At 50.7% G+C, this 13,892-nt stretch overlaps 2 protein-coding genes across 2 annotated transcripts in view; both read left to right on the top strand.

Moving 5' to 3' along the window:
• Positions 1-13,892, top strand: part of LOC310694214 (zinc finger protein with KRAB and SCAN domains 3-like) — a 274,745-nt gene that overhangs the window by 237,410 nt on the left and 23,443 nt on the right. The window lies entirely within an intron of this gene.
• The window catches only part of KCNJ10 (potassium inwardly rectifying channel subfamily J member 10), a 32,721-nt gene that overhangs the window by 10,419 nt on the left and 8,410 nt on the right, over positions 1-13,892 (top strand). The gene's annotated exons all lie outside the window — the stretch shown is intronic.

Here is a 13,892-nt window from a genome sequence, read left to right as displayed (position 1 = left end):
CCCTGGAAAGGACCCTGATGTTGGGAAAGATGGAGGACACAAGGAGAAGGGGATGACAGAGGACGAGATGGTGGAACAGTGTTCTCGAAGCTACCAGCATGAGGGAGGCAGTGGGAGACAGGAGGGCCTGGTGTGCTCTGGTCCAGGGGGTCATGAAGAGGCAGACACGACTAAACGACTAAACAACAACGAGCTGCTGGGCCCCCCTGACTCATGTGGAAAGGAGTTCCACTGTCTAACTATGAGCTGAGTGAAGAAGGAATTCCTTTGATCTCTCCTGCTTGAGATGCAGAAAATGACACACACACACCCCAATTTGGGCACGTGGCTACGGGACCGCCTCTCCTGGGATGTCCCACGGAGGACCTTACGGTCTTCAAACAAAAACACCTTGGAGGTCCAGAGCCACAGGGAGGTTAGGCTGGCCTCCACCAGAGCCAGGGCTTTTTCGGCCGTGGCCCCGATCTGGTAAAACGCTCTGTCCCAAGAGACCAGGGCCCTGCGGGACTTGACATCTTTCCTGCAAGACGGAGCTGTTCCACCAGGCCTTTGGCCAAGGCACAGTCTGACCCCCTCCTTTGGCAATCCTCACAGAACTCTAGCCCAATGGTTGCCATTAATTTGATTCGAACTGATTTTATAATGAATTGATTTTAGAATGCTGTGTTATTTTACTGTTGTTAGCTGCTCTGAGCCTGACTTCGGCTGGAGAGGGCGAGATATAAATAAAAATATATTATTATTATTATTATTATTATTATTATTATTATTATTATTATTTGGCTACCGTCTCCTCCCGCATCGCAGCTGTGTTCTGCAGGGACCCCAAGGGAAGGAGAATGCCCCCCCCATGTCCGACAACCCAGCTTCCCTTTCCCCCTTCCCCCTCCTCCCCTCCAGCCAGAAATCTTCTTCTCCTCCATCCTTGTGTCTTCAGGTGAGAAAACTGATCCCCCTTCCCACAAAGCAGCCTTTGTCCCGTCCCTCTGGGGATTAGCACAGCCGGCCTTCCTCCAGCCTTGGCCTCCTTTCCGCTGCCCAGGTATCAAAATCTGCATCTGGGTTATTTTTAAAAAAGCACTTTGCAGCCCCTGCGGAGCGGTCCCTCTGAGGTGGGGCGCTGCAGGGCTCTGTCGGCAGTGGGAGGAAGGAGACTGGTTTTGTTGGGCTGGGAATCCCAGAATTTTAGAACTGTAGGGGACCCCCAAAGGTCATCTAGCACAACCCCCCGCAACACTGGAAGGAGGCGCGCAGAGGCTGGCACTCAGCTGGAGCTCAGGCTTGGGGCTGCGTCCTTTACGATGGGCCCTGGGCTGGAATGCAGGCGTCTGGGGTGCAGCAGTGTTGCCTAGTGGGTAGAGCATCTGTTTTGCACAGAGGAGGACTCAGGTTCAATCCTGGGGAAGCCCTCTGCCTGAAACCATTGAGAGGCGCTGCCAGTCAGTGTGTCTATTTAAACCGGTGCTTTACTCCGAACCCTGAGGACTGGGACCTTGCTTTTTCTGTAGCTCCTTAGGAAAGCCCCTGCTTTGCAGGAAGACGGTCCCAGGGGGAATTTTTTGAAAAGCCAGAGGTGGTGACAGGGCCGGATTTGCAGATAAGCTATAACTTAGGGCCCCACTCTCTTGGAGGGGCCCCCAAAATTAAACCCCTGGATATACATTTACAAAATATGATAAAAAACAAATAAAATAAAATCTACACACAGCAACAGGATTTTGTGTTGTGTAGGCTCATATGATGTAAGTAATGGGCCCCCAATCATTTTAAGTTAGAGCTTAATAATTAATATCATTAATATTAATTAATAATATACGGTACTTCTTAATTGTATTTCACTATTAATATACTTCTCCTTAACTGTATTTCAGTTCAACAATTACTTTGATAAAATACACATTTTGTTATGTGCAAATGGCTTTAGATACCCATTAGGTCCATCAATTACCATGTTCAGCACGAATATGCGACAATTTGTTGTTGACAAAGGACAGCTGGACGTATAATGGGCCCATTACCTTCAGGAGCTGAGGCCCTCATCAAACCTGAATCCGGCCCTGGGTGGTGATGTGGTGGGAATCCTGTTTCCATTCTGGAAACAGGACTTGGGGTGCCCAGGGCTTCCAAATCCAGGAGTCGGGGTCCACCAGAGACCTTTGGAGGGCCACCTGAGATGTGCAAAAGAGGCAGCCTCTCTCTTCCAACTGGTCAGGAGGGAGTGTGGCCGGCCCACCCAGGAGGGAAGATGAGGAAACTGCCTCAGGGGGCAGGATCCACAGGGGCAGCAGACCCAGCCTCCGAGGAACGCATCACCTGCTGTCGCGCTGCTGGTGGTCTCCTTGGAGGCCGGACCTGTCTCTTCCTTAGCAGCCCCCACCCCTTGCCTCCTTCACAGCGGCCTCTAAGCCAGTGTTTCTGCACCTGTGGGTCCCCAGAGGTTGTTGGACTACAACTCCCATCATTCCTAGCCAGCGTGACCAGTGGTCAGGGATGATGGGAGTTGTAGTCCAACATCTGGAGACCCACAGGTGGAGAACCGCTGCTCTAGGCAAAGAGGAGGAGCCGGTGGTCTCTCCAGCCCAGGGAGGAAATGGCAGGAGGTGCCCTCTGGGGTCTCCTGGGGTCTCCACTCACCAGAGGAAGAGGCAATGTTTTGAGGTTCCCCTCAGGCATCAAAGTGTCTTGGGGCCCCCAGATGCTGGAGCTGAGCAGAGGGGCTGAGAACAGCATTTGCAAATGTGTCGCTTGACCATAGCTGTCAAGGTTTCCCATTTTTTAAGGGAAATTCCCTTATTCTGAATAGGATTCCTCGCAAGAAAAGGGGAAAGTTGACAGCTATGCCCTTGACCCGCTGGGTGTCCATTTCTCCCCGAAACCGGCGCTCTCTCCTCTTTGCAAAGGTGGCAGCTCCTTGAGTCGCCCAATGGCCACATTCTTAGGGGCTCCTTTCAAATCTGTGATCCCTGCACTGCAGTGGGTTGGGCTAGATGACCACTGGGTGTCCTTCCAGCTCTACAAGCCTATGAGTTTCATCCTGGATTGTGGAGCCCTGGATCTTCTTCCCAAAGGGGAAGGGTTCCCTACCCTTAAAACTGCTTTGAAAAGAAAATCCAATTTTGTATCTGCATGTGCTGGCTCTGCTTACCTCTCGGCTGACAGCTTCCTGTCCATCACTTGTACTGTCAAAATTCAACAATGAAAATTAAAATAAAATCCCAGTTTTGCACCAGAGTGCTGTGTATTCACAGCTTGTTGAAGCTGCCTGTTCCTTCAAAGCTTTGTGCTTTCTCTGCACAACCCACCCTCCGTATACTCCATTGCGAAGCCCATGTGCCCAGCACCGAGATTCTTTCTGCATGTAGGTTTTGGCTGCTGCAACCCTGAACCACTCCAATTAAGACTGATTCAATCAGGACACACCCAAAGTCCACTCCTTTGCAGCTCACAACCTCCAAACTAGAAGTGACAAAGAAGAGTCAATTGGTCAATTTCGCTTTCGCTCAGTTTTGCATGTTTCCAGTCCGAAATTCACATTTCCAAATGAGTTCCCAATTTTTTTAAAAAAGGTCCTTGTGAAAATGAATCAGGATTTTAGTGCTAAATTCTCCAAATCAACACATATTTTGTATGCAATATTGCTTAATAAGACACATTTTTTGCAAGGTGGTTTTCCATGACAGGCAATGCACGTTTGTATGCTGTCCTCACTCATATACACACAGTTTGCACATTTCCAGAGAGGTTTAAGGCTCTGTCCCTTTTCCCAGGGAGCTCTGGGGTCTCCTCACAACTCTCAGCACCCTTAACAAGCTACAATTCCCAGGATGCTTCGCGGGAAGCTATGACTGCCTAAAGTGGTGTGATAAAGCTTTAAAGGGATGGTGTAAATGTGGCCACAAATCGTTCCTCTTAATCAGTCACTCTGCAATGCCTACCCAACGTTAACACACTATTGCCTTCTGAAGGGTCTTCCCTGTACTATAGCGAAACATCACCAGGATAAAATAAACAAACTCTGCACAGGAACATCGCAAGAGGCTGCTGGATCAGCTGCAAAAGGGGCCCATCCAGACCAGCCTCCTGTTCTCACCGGGGCTGACCAGATGCCTTTTTTGGAAAGCCCACAATCAGGATTCGAACACAAGAGCAACTCTCCCCTCCGGCCGTTTCCAGCAACGGGGAAATGGCTAGGAGCCACCAAGAGGCCTTTCCTCCTCCATGAATTTGTCCAATACTCTGAAAAGCCATCCAAATTGGTGGCCCTTCCTGCAGAAAGGAGTTCCCACAATGCTGTGTGAACCCACAGGAGCATAAAACTGTAGAGTTGGAAGTCCTTTTTATATAGTACATCTGCCATGTGAAAAATCACATTATTCATAGCTGTCAAGCGTCCCTTATTTGGCGGGACAGTCCCTTATTCCAGCGCCATGTCCCGCTGCTGTCCCTTGTTGATGATGTCCCTTAAATAGGCTACTGAAGGTAATGGGGCCCTTTCTATGTCCAGCTGTGCTTTGTCAATAACAAATTGTTGCCTTTTTTGTGTTGAATGTATGCTATATGGTAATTTATGGACCTAATAGGTATCTAAAGCCATTTGCAGGCAACAAAATATGTATTTTATCAAAGTAATTGTTGATCCTTTATTTTGGCTGCCGGTCCCTTATTTTCAAATCTGCAAGTTGACAGGTATGACATTATTTCAGTAGGAAGTTATGACAGGGCTATATTTCTAGAAAAAGAGGGGCCAGAGCTCACCCTGAACTTCTCCCTTGCTCTCTTCGAATGGCCATGGCCCCCACCTGAGAGATGTCGCAGGGGAAGGCCCTGGATACACACCAATCAGAAACCAAGCATGACATCTGACCCAATATCTGTTAAGGCCCAAAGCAGTATCGAAAGTGGGATCGTGGGCAACTTCCCTGATCCCAACAGGAGCCCAAAGAATTATGAAGGCCCAATAAAAGAGACACGTGGAGGGTCCCTCCAGGGCAAGGTACTTTGTGCATGTTCAGAGGTACTTTTGTCCGTTATTTTCAACCCATCAGTTGATTACAGTCAACATACCAAAAATTAAAAAGTTATTATAACTGGAGGTTCGCAGCGTTTGGGACTGTAGGACTCACTCCTGCAGGGCTTCCCATAATAGGCATCTGGTTGGCCGCTATGAGAAAAGGATGCTGCTCTCTATGGACCACTGGCCAGACCCAGCAGGCTTTTCTGAGGGGCCTATGGAACCTCCAGGTCCAGAGGCAGTCTATCGAGGTCCGTGGGGGCCTTTGGCCACTGTGATGACAGGGCGGTGGGCTTCATGGGCTATTGGCCTGATTCAGCAGGCTCATGTCCTGAGGGATAGCTCAGGCCAGGGCCGTCTTAAGCATATGTGGAGCCGGGGTGCAAATAATAATAATAATTTATTATTTATACCCCGCCCATCTGGCTGGGCTTCCCCAGCTACTCTGGGTGGCTTCCAAAAAAACACTAAAATACATTAACCTATTAAACATTAAAAGCTTCCCTTAAAAACCAGGGCCACCTTCAGATGTCTTCTCAAAGTCTGGTAGTAGTTGTTCTCTTTGACATCTGATGGGAGGGCGTTCCACAGGGCAGGCGCCACCACAGAGAAGGCCCTCTGCCTGGTTCCCTGTAACTTCGCTTCTCACAGTGAGGGAACTGCCTGAAGGCCCTCGGAGCTGGACCTCAGTGTCCGGGCAGAACGATGGGGGTGGAGACGCTCCTTCAGGTATACTGGGCAAGGCCATTTAGGGCTTTCAAGGTCAGCACCAACACTTTGAATTGTGCTCGGAAACGTACTGGGAGCCAATGTAGGTCTTTCAAGAACGGTGTTATGTGGTCTCGGCGGCCACTCCCAGTCACCAGTCTGGCTGCCGCATTCTGGATTAATTGCAGTTTCCGAGTCACCTTCAAAGGTAGCTCCACGTAGAGCGCATTGCGGTAGTCCAAGCGGGAGAGAACTAGATCCCCCCCCCCGGTTGCCCAGTCCCAGGCACAAAGGAGGGCAGAGCTGGCCGGCCGCCTCAGTGTCTCACTGGCTCAGTCGCTCCCGAACCCGTGGCACACAGCCGCCCGCAGCAGAAGAGCCCACCGTGGCGCTTTGACCGACTGGTGGACTTTTCCCCGGACTCAACTCTCAGGCCCCACACTCTCGGCCTGGCGCCCCTGAGAGCCTGGCGCTTGGGTGCCCCACACCCCTAGCACCTATGGCTAAGACGGCCCTGGCTCAGTCCGTCGAGCATGAGACTCTGAATCTCAGAGTTGTGGGTTCGAGCCCCACGTTGGGTGAAAAATGCCTGCATTAGTTGGTGGAAGAAGATTGGAAGAAATTTAAAGACTATTTACAGAAATATTGTAAAATTAATGAATGTTAGAACGATGTTGGAACGAAGGGGTTTTTAGCTGCAATACTATAAGGGAATATGAAAAATGGATTATTAATAGGTAAAGATTTAATGTTATAATATTTTAAGATTAAAGATTAGGATAAACAAAGAGGGGAAGGATTTGCTGAACCAATAAACTGAAGTGGAATACAAAAAAGGGAGGCGTGAGGAGGTCCGGGAAACAAGCTAATGAAAAATAAGTAATGGAAAGATTGAGTTGTTTTTAATTTTTTTTATTTATTTTTTTTTTATTTTGTAAAATTTTGAAAATCTTAAAAAATATCTTATTAAAAAAATGTCTGCATTGCAGGGGGCTGGACTAGAAGACCTTGGTGTTCCCTTCCCACTCTACAATTCCATGGTTCTCTGACTCTTAAAGCATCCCTGAGTCCCAGCTCAGATTAAGCCTTACCACCTCACCCCACCCTGAGCCCAGGGCACTTTTCCATCCATGGAGGAAAAGCTACCATGCCAGGGTCTCATAAATACAATGGGGTACTTCCATTTTCAGAATTCCCTCTCCTGGCCCCAAAGGGAGGCAGGTGCCAAATGCACACTTTCCCCCCCTCCTTTTTGGAACTCTTAAAAATCTCCTCCATAAAAAAACATTTGCTTGGAGATGGTCCCAGGCACGAGGCTACACGGAACGAGATCTCCTGCCCGCCTGCTGCCAAGGCAGATGGTCAACTCAGGTTTCGGATAAGCGATGGACGAGGAGGTGGCTGGGGGGGGGTGAGGAGTCCCGTGGCCAGAAGGCTGGCATCGCCCCCTCAACCCCCCTCCCGAGAAAGGGCTCAAAGTCTCAGCCTTTTGGAGGATGCGCTGACAAACTGAAAGTTAGATAAAAGACAAACCAGTTTGGGAGCAGCGGCAGCTGCGCTAGTGAGGCTGGAGCGGAGGGTTCGAGTCAGGGATGTGGACAGTCCTGAGTGAGAAAGACCAGTGGCCTAACTGGGAAAGCCAGCCCTTCCTTCATGATCAGGAGGACTAGAAACTTGCCTCCGTTGAAGGGCTCAGTGGGAGAGCACTGACTTTGCAAGCAGAAGGTCTCAGATTCAATACCCAACATCTAAGAGTGGTTGTTGTTGAGTCGTTTAGTCGTGTCCGCCTCTTCGTGACCCCCTGGACCAGAGCACACCAGGCCCTCCTGTCTTCCACTGCCTCCCTCATGCTGGTAGCTTCTATGACACTGTCCCACCATCTCGTCCTCTGTCGTCCCCTTCTCCTTGTGCCCTCCATCTTTCCCAACATCAGGGTCTTTTCCAGGGAGTCTTCTCTTCTCATGAGGTGGCCAAAGTCTTGGAGCCTCAGCTTCAGGGTCTGTCCTTCCAGTGAGCACTCAGGGCTGAATTCCTTAAGAATGGATCACTTTGATCTTCTTGCAGTCCATGGGACTCTCAAGAGCCTCCTCCAGCACCAGTAATAATAATAATCATCATCATCATCCACCCGTCTGGCCGGCTTCCAACACATATCAAAACCTATTCCCAGGTAGAGCTGGGAATATCCTGTTTCTGAAACCCTGGAGAGCTGCTGCCAGTCAGTGCATGCTAGATGGGTTCCTGGTCAGCCTGAAGCCACTTCCTTTGCCCCTCCTTCGCTCCTCTGGCCCATGAGCTCCCTCTCCTCTGAGCCCTTATTTGCTCTCCTGGCTCTTTCACAGCAGAATGGACTCCCTGGGAAGACTCTCCTTCCTGGGAGATTTTTAAGCAGTGGTTGGGTGACCATCTTCCTGCATTGGATGGGGCTGGACTGGATGACCCTCGGGGTCCCTTCCAGCTCTACAATTCTGGGAGCCGATGGCCTTGACCTCCTTCCAGTCCCCCTTTGGACTTTGGTGTGCTGAGCCCAGGGGTAACCCGAGAAACACAATCCAGGTCTGGTCCAGAATCTGAAGGTTCTGCTGGGAGTCCGTCCGACAGGGCCAAGGCAGGATGCGAGGCAGGAAACCAGACAAGGGCAGGTACAGGATCTCAGGCAGGATCTGGTTTACAGCAATGTTGCTCCCGCAACCTGGGGTGGGGTCCGACAGCCTTTTATCTCTGTCAGGGTAACCACCGGTCCTGATCCCCCGGTGACTCACCTCCCTGTCTCGCCCGAAGGTGAGTACTCCTCCTGCAAGAACTCAGGTCTCTCCTTCTCTCAGACCTTCGTCTCTGCCGCTCGGGAGACGTCGGGGGGTTACTAGATCCAGGGGCCACCTCAGCCTCTCCTGACCCAACTGGTAGTGGAGCAGCTGTAAGGGATGGCCCAGCTGGAGGCAACGAGGGAATCCCTGCATCTGGAGCCAGGGCAGGATCAGGCCCCTGACTCGGCCCAGCTGGTGCTTGTTGCAGGGGTACCTGTGCAGACTGGGACTCTTCAGGATCAGGCCCCAGACTTGGTTCAGATGATGCCTGAGGCACAGGATCCGGTGCAGACTGAGACTCCTCTGGTTCCGGGTCCGAGTCCCAGGCCATCACATTTGGGGAGGTAGGGAGAGGATGATGACCTCAACATCTTTCCAGCCAAGGTGAAGACATCTCCTTGGAGGATTTCCAAAGCTGACGGCGAAGGACTTTGGCGCCGGTGTCCCGAATTCTCCCTCGGGGTTCTTGCCTGCCAGTTCAATGCCCTTCTTGGAAGGTGGGGCTGGGAGCCGGAGGGCCAGCCTTGAAAGGAAACAGAGCCTCCCCCCCCCAAGGGACACTTTCGGCCCTCCGCCATTTTGGATGACTCAACCCAAGGCCTCAGAAGACCCCACGGCCGTCGCCAAGGGGGACAATGGAAGCCGGCGCTCGGAAACTCGCCCCACACCTCTGTTTGGGCCCAGAGGACTGTGACCATCGCAGCTTCCCCTTCATCCCCGACAAAAGGGAGATTTATCCTTGGGGTGCCCCCTGGGGAGCTTGGCAGCGTCGCCAACCCAGCCAAGAGGAAACCTTTCATGCCAGAGAACCTGGAACATCGAGGCTCGGCTCTTTTTTACAGAGGGAGGTGGGCAGGCTCCTCAGGACGAGGGGGCAGGGGATTTTTTTTATTGGTAGGGGGTGAAGGAGCAGCAATGCAACCCCCCCAACCTCTTTCTCCCCAGAGAAAGCGCCACGCAGAGGTCTGGCCACTGGGAAGCAGCCATCAAAGCCCTTGGTTTCCATGGGATGTTTCCAATCAGTTGAGATGCCAAGATGAAAAGGGCCTTTCTTGTTTTCCGAGTTGCAAGGGGGGGGGGGATGTTTTCTGTTTGCAGGGAATGAGGTTAAAGGGGAGGGGGGCAAGAGAGATGCTGGGGGGGGGGTGAGCGGAGTGACTCAGTCGGAAACACACAAGGGTTTGTCTCTCGGCCGCTTTCATTTCCCCCTTTTATTTATGAAGCCGCGCGCTTAACCCAAGAGGAGGAGGCGAGGCAGCAATCACAGGATGCCCAGCGTCAGGGCCGGCACCACCAGCGGGACTCGGGGCCTGTGAGGTGACAGAGCCAGGCTCGCCATGGCTTCTCCCTCGCCTCCTGACTCGCCTTTTGGCCAGCAGTCAAGGCTTGCTCCCTTCCTCCCTGAAATGCAGAATGTGTCATAGGCCGGAAGGAGCGACGAGAGGAAAGGAAGGAAACAGGCAGAAAGGGAGAGGGAGATAAATATCTGTCTGTTCAGAATCTAGACTCATGGACTCAAAATCTGTAGAGTCAGAAGGGGCCCCCCAAAGGTCCTCTAGTCCAACCCCCTGCAGTGCAGAAATCTCAATTCCACTTTCATGGGGGGTCTTCTTTTTCTTCTATGTTTAACTGCATTATTATTAAAGGTAAAGGTAAAGGGACCCCTGACCATTAGGTCCAGTTGTGACCAACTCTGGGGTTGCGGTGCTCGTCTCGCTTTATTGGCCGAGGGAGCCAGCTTACAGCTTCTGGGTCATGTGGCCAGCATGACTGAGCCGCTTCTGGCGAACCAGAGCAGCGCACGGAAACGCCGTTTACCTTCCCGCTGGAGCGGTACCTATTTATCTACTTGCACTTTGACATGCTTTCCAACTGCTAGGTTGGCAGGAGCGGGGACTGAGCAACGGGAGCTCACTCGTCACAGGGATTCGAACCGCCAACCTTCTGATCGGCAAGCCCTAGGCTCTGTGCTTTAACCCACAGCACCACCCGCGTCTATTATTATTATTATTATTATTATTATTATTATTATTATTATGCATTTCTATCCCACCTTTCCCTCCCAGGAACTCAAGGGGGAAAACATGGTTTGCCGCATCTTCATTTAACCCCCACAACATCCCTGCGAGGCGGGTTAGACCGAGAGACTGGCCCAAGGTCTCCTGAATGAGCTTCATGACTGAGCTGGGATTCAAACCCTAGTCTCCCAAGGTCCTATTCAGACACTCTAACCGCTAGGTAACACTGCCATCCCTCAGGAGGAGCCCAGGGTGGCAAGGCAAAGCAAAAGCATTCTCAGACAAATCAAAACATTCCGGAAAGAAAGGGAATGGCGGCATCTAATTTCACCGTCATGGTGGAAAACATTCTTCCATCTGACGAACGTGGGTTTGCCAGGAACATGTAAAGTGTCTTCTGGATCAGGCCAGAGCCCCTCTAGTCCCGCCTCCTCTTCTGACAGTGGCCAAAGACCCCTAAGAGCCTAGGAATCCAGATAGACTGCCTCTGGACCTGGAGGCTCCGAAAGGACAGCCTGGCTGCTGGGTCAGGCCAAAGTGAGCCCATCTAGTCCGGCCTCCTCACAGGGGCCATCAGCAAGGTCTAGGCAACACGATGACCGTATACATATGTAATAGACAACCTTTATAGAATTCCTTCAAACCATAACAAGTACAAAATGAAATCTTGAGTCTCAAAGTCTCTGAAAGTCTTTAAATGAAGAGAGGTGCTTCATTCGAAAGAAGAAGGGGCATGTACTTTTTTTCATTACTATTTGTATTATAGTTTATAATTTTTGTATCGTGAGATGTGCCTGCAGGTCATCGTCTGTAAAAAAATTATTTTCAGTTTATGAAGCAATTCTATATCCTCCCACCAGGCTGATGAAGAATTCTATGAAACAGGAGTCAATATCCGGAATCTCTGTTCAGTGTTGGACATCGTATTTGCTGAATACACAAAGCTTCATAGCTTGTCTTTCATCGTACAAAGTTTGGTACCTTTAAAGATTTTCAGAGACTTTGAGACCAAAGATTTCATTTTGTACTTGTTACAGTTTGAAGGAATTCTATAAAGATTGTCTATTGCGTATGTACATGGTCATCATGTTGCCTAGACGTTGCTGACGTTCTCTTTGCAACACTGGGGTTTGATTGGTTACCAGATGCCCTAAAAGGGAAATCCATAAGCAAGACTCGAACACAAGATCCAACTCTCCCCTCCTGTGGTTTCCAGCACCTGGTATTGAGAAGCACGGCTGCCTCTGACCAGGGAGGGAAAGCAGAGCAAAGCCATCGTGGTTATTAGCCCTCAATAGCCCCCCTTTCCTCCGTGTGAATTTGTCTCCTCCTCTTTTAAAGCCATCCAGGTGGGCGGCCATGGCTGCCTCCAGTGGCAGGGAGTTCCACAGGAAGGAGGACTCTCATTTATCTGTCCTGAATCTTCCAGCGTTCAGCTTCATGGCGCGCCCAGGCGTCCTAGTGCTACAAGGGCAAGACTTTTCCCTGTCCAGGTTCACAGAGTGTGGCGCTTGGATGGCGGGGGGGGGGAGCAGAGAGGGGGCTCAGCCAAGCTGAGAAACTTCTCCCCCCCCCCCAAAAAAAAAAAATCGCTGGTTATGGTGCTCTGTGAGCAGGAGCTGTCGAGACGCTGTTCCAGCTGCAGGGGCTGATCCTGACAGCCTCCAATGGAGCCATCTCAGCCGGGTGTGCAAAATTGAATGTGAGGCGGATGTTATGAAACGGGAGCTGAGTCTGGCAGAACGAGAGAGAGAGAGAGAGAGAGAGAGAGAGAGAGAGAGAGAGAGAGAGAGAGAGATGGGGATGTTGTCTCCTCCGAAGGGGAGGGTGCAGGATCAGGCCGAGGGACAGATGTCACTCTGGATCAGACAGGACCGGGGCTGACTTCACGGATGTTTGTGCTTTTGTCAAGACGTGGCCCCAGGCTGCTTCAGGAGAAGAAGCATAGAATCATAGAAGTGTGGAGGGACCCCGGGGTCATCTAGTCCAGCCCCCGAAATGCTCTGCCAGCATCAGCAGGAGTTAAACTGCGGAACTCTCTCCCTCAGGAGACACGGAGGGCAACCAACCTGCACGGCTTTAAACTGGGCAAACTGGTTATGAGGCCCACAGCCCAGCTGGGGGGAAGATTCCCAGTGGCTCTCATGGTTCAAACAATCAACATCAAGAGGGGTACGCGGGTGCATTTTTGCTTTGATCAAACAAAACAAGCAGGCAGACAATAGTTCCTGTTTGGAGAACGTTCCCCCGAAGTCGTTCTCTTCAGAATGAGTCCGCCTCTTGCCTTCTCATTCAAGTTAGCCCTTCATCCTCCAGCGCCATGGGGACTAGCACCTTCATCTTTAAGGGGAGCTCTGCAGGGCAGAAGGTCCCAGGTTCCATCCCTGGATAGGGCTGGGGAAAGACCCCTCTTCTGAAATGCCAGAGTGTGGCTAACCGGTCAGTGTAGACAAAGCAGTATAAACTATACTATAATACTCCCTTTTCCCCTCCTAAAACGTAAGGGGAAATGTGTGTGTGTGTGTGTTACGGAGCGAATGAAGGCTGCGCAGCTATCCCAGAAGCCAGATGCAGAATATTTTTTTTCTTGTTTTCCTCCTCCAAAAACTAGGTGCGTCTTGTGGTCTGGTGCATCTTATAGAGCGAAAAATACGGTACTTTGAGGATTAAAACACCAACAGCAACAATCCAGCCTTATACGTATTTTATGAAATAAATAAACCAAAGGATTATTAAAAGGCAGGTTCCGATGTTCTCCTTTAAATCAGCCCTTCATGAGGACTAGAATCTTCCTTTTCAGGGGGAGGGCAGCAGCCCAGTGGTAGAGCACTTAACTTTGCCAAAGGAAAGCCATCCGCTTCAATCCCCGGCAATATTTCCAGGTTTGGGGGAAGGTTTGGGCCAGGTGGAGCAGTTGTCTGGTTCAGCCTGAAGCAGCTGCCCTCACCCTCTGCCTTAAATCAGCTGCAGGGCTGTTGTGACCTTATGTGTGATCTTTGTCACGCATAATTTGGGATTTGTGACATCTTTCCGCAGGTCCTGCAAGACGGGGCTGTTCCGCCTGGCCTTTGGGCTGCACTCAGTCTGACACACACCTCTATCTATCTATCTATCTATCTATCTATCTATCTATCTATTTTCCTGATGGAACCCCTATATGGGATTAGTATATAACTTTTCCCTCGGCTCTTTTTGCTGTCTCATGTAGGACCAGCATGGATAGTTGGCCCCAGTGAATATGTGACATTTTCTCCCCTTATGGCTTTGATCTATATTGTTGTTTAGTCGTTTAGTCGTGCCCGCCTCTTTGTGACCCCTGGACCAGAGCACGCCAGGCCCTCCTGTCTT

Source organism: Podarcis liolepis (genome assembly GCF_965112155.1).
Source record: "Podarcis liolepis genome assembly, chromosome: 15".
NCBI classification, from domain to species: domain Eukaryota; kingdom Metazoa; phylum Chordata; class Lepidosauria; order Squamata; family Lacertidae; genus Podarcis; species Podarcis liolepis.
The sequence above is the reverse complement of the archived record's forward strand: the minus strand, read 5'-3'. Positions and strand labels throughout refer to the sequence as shown.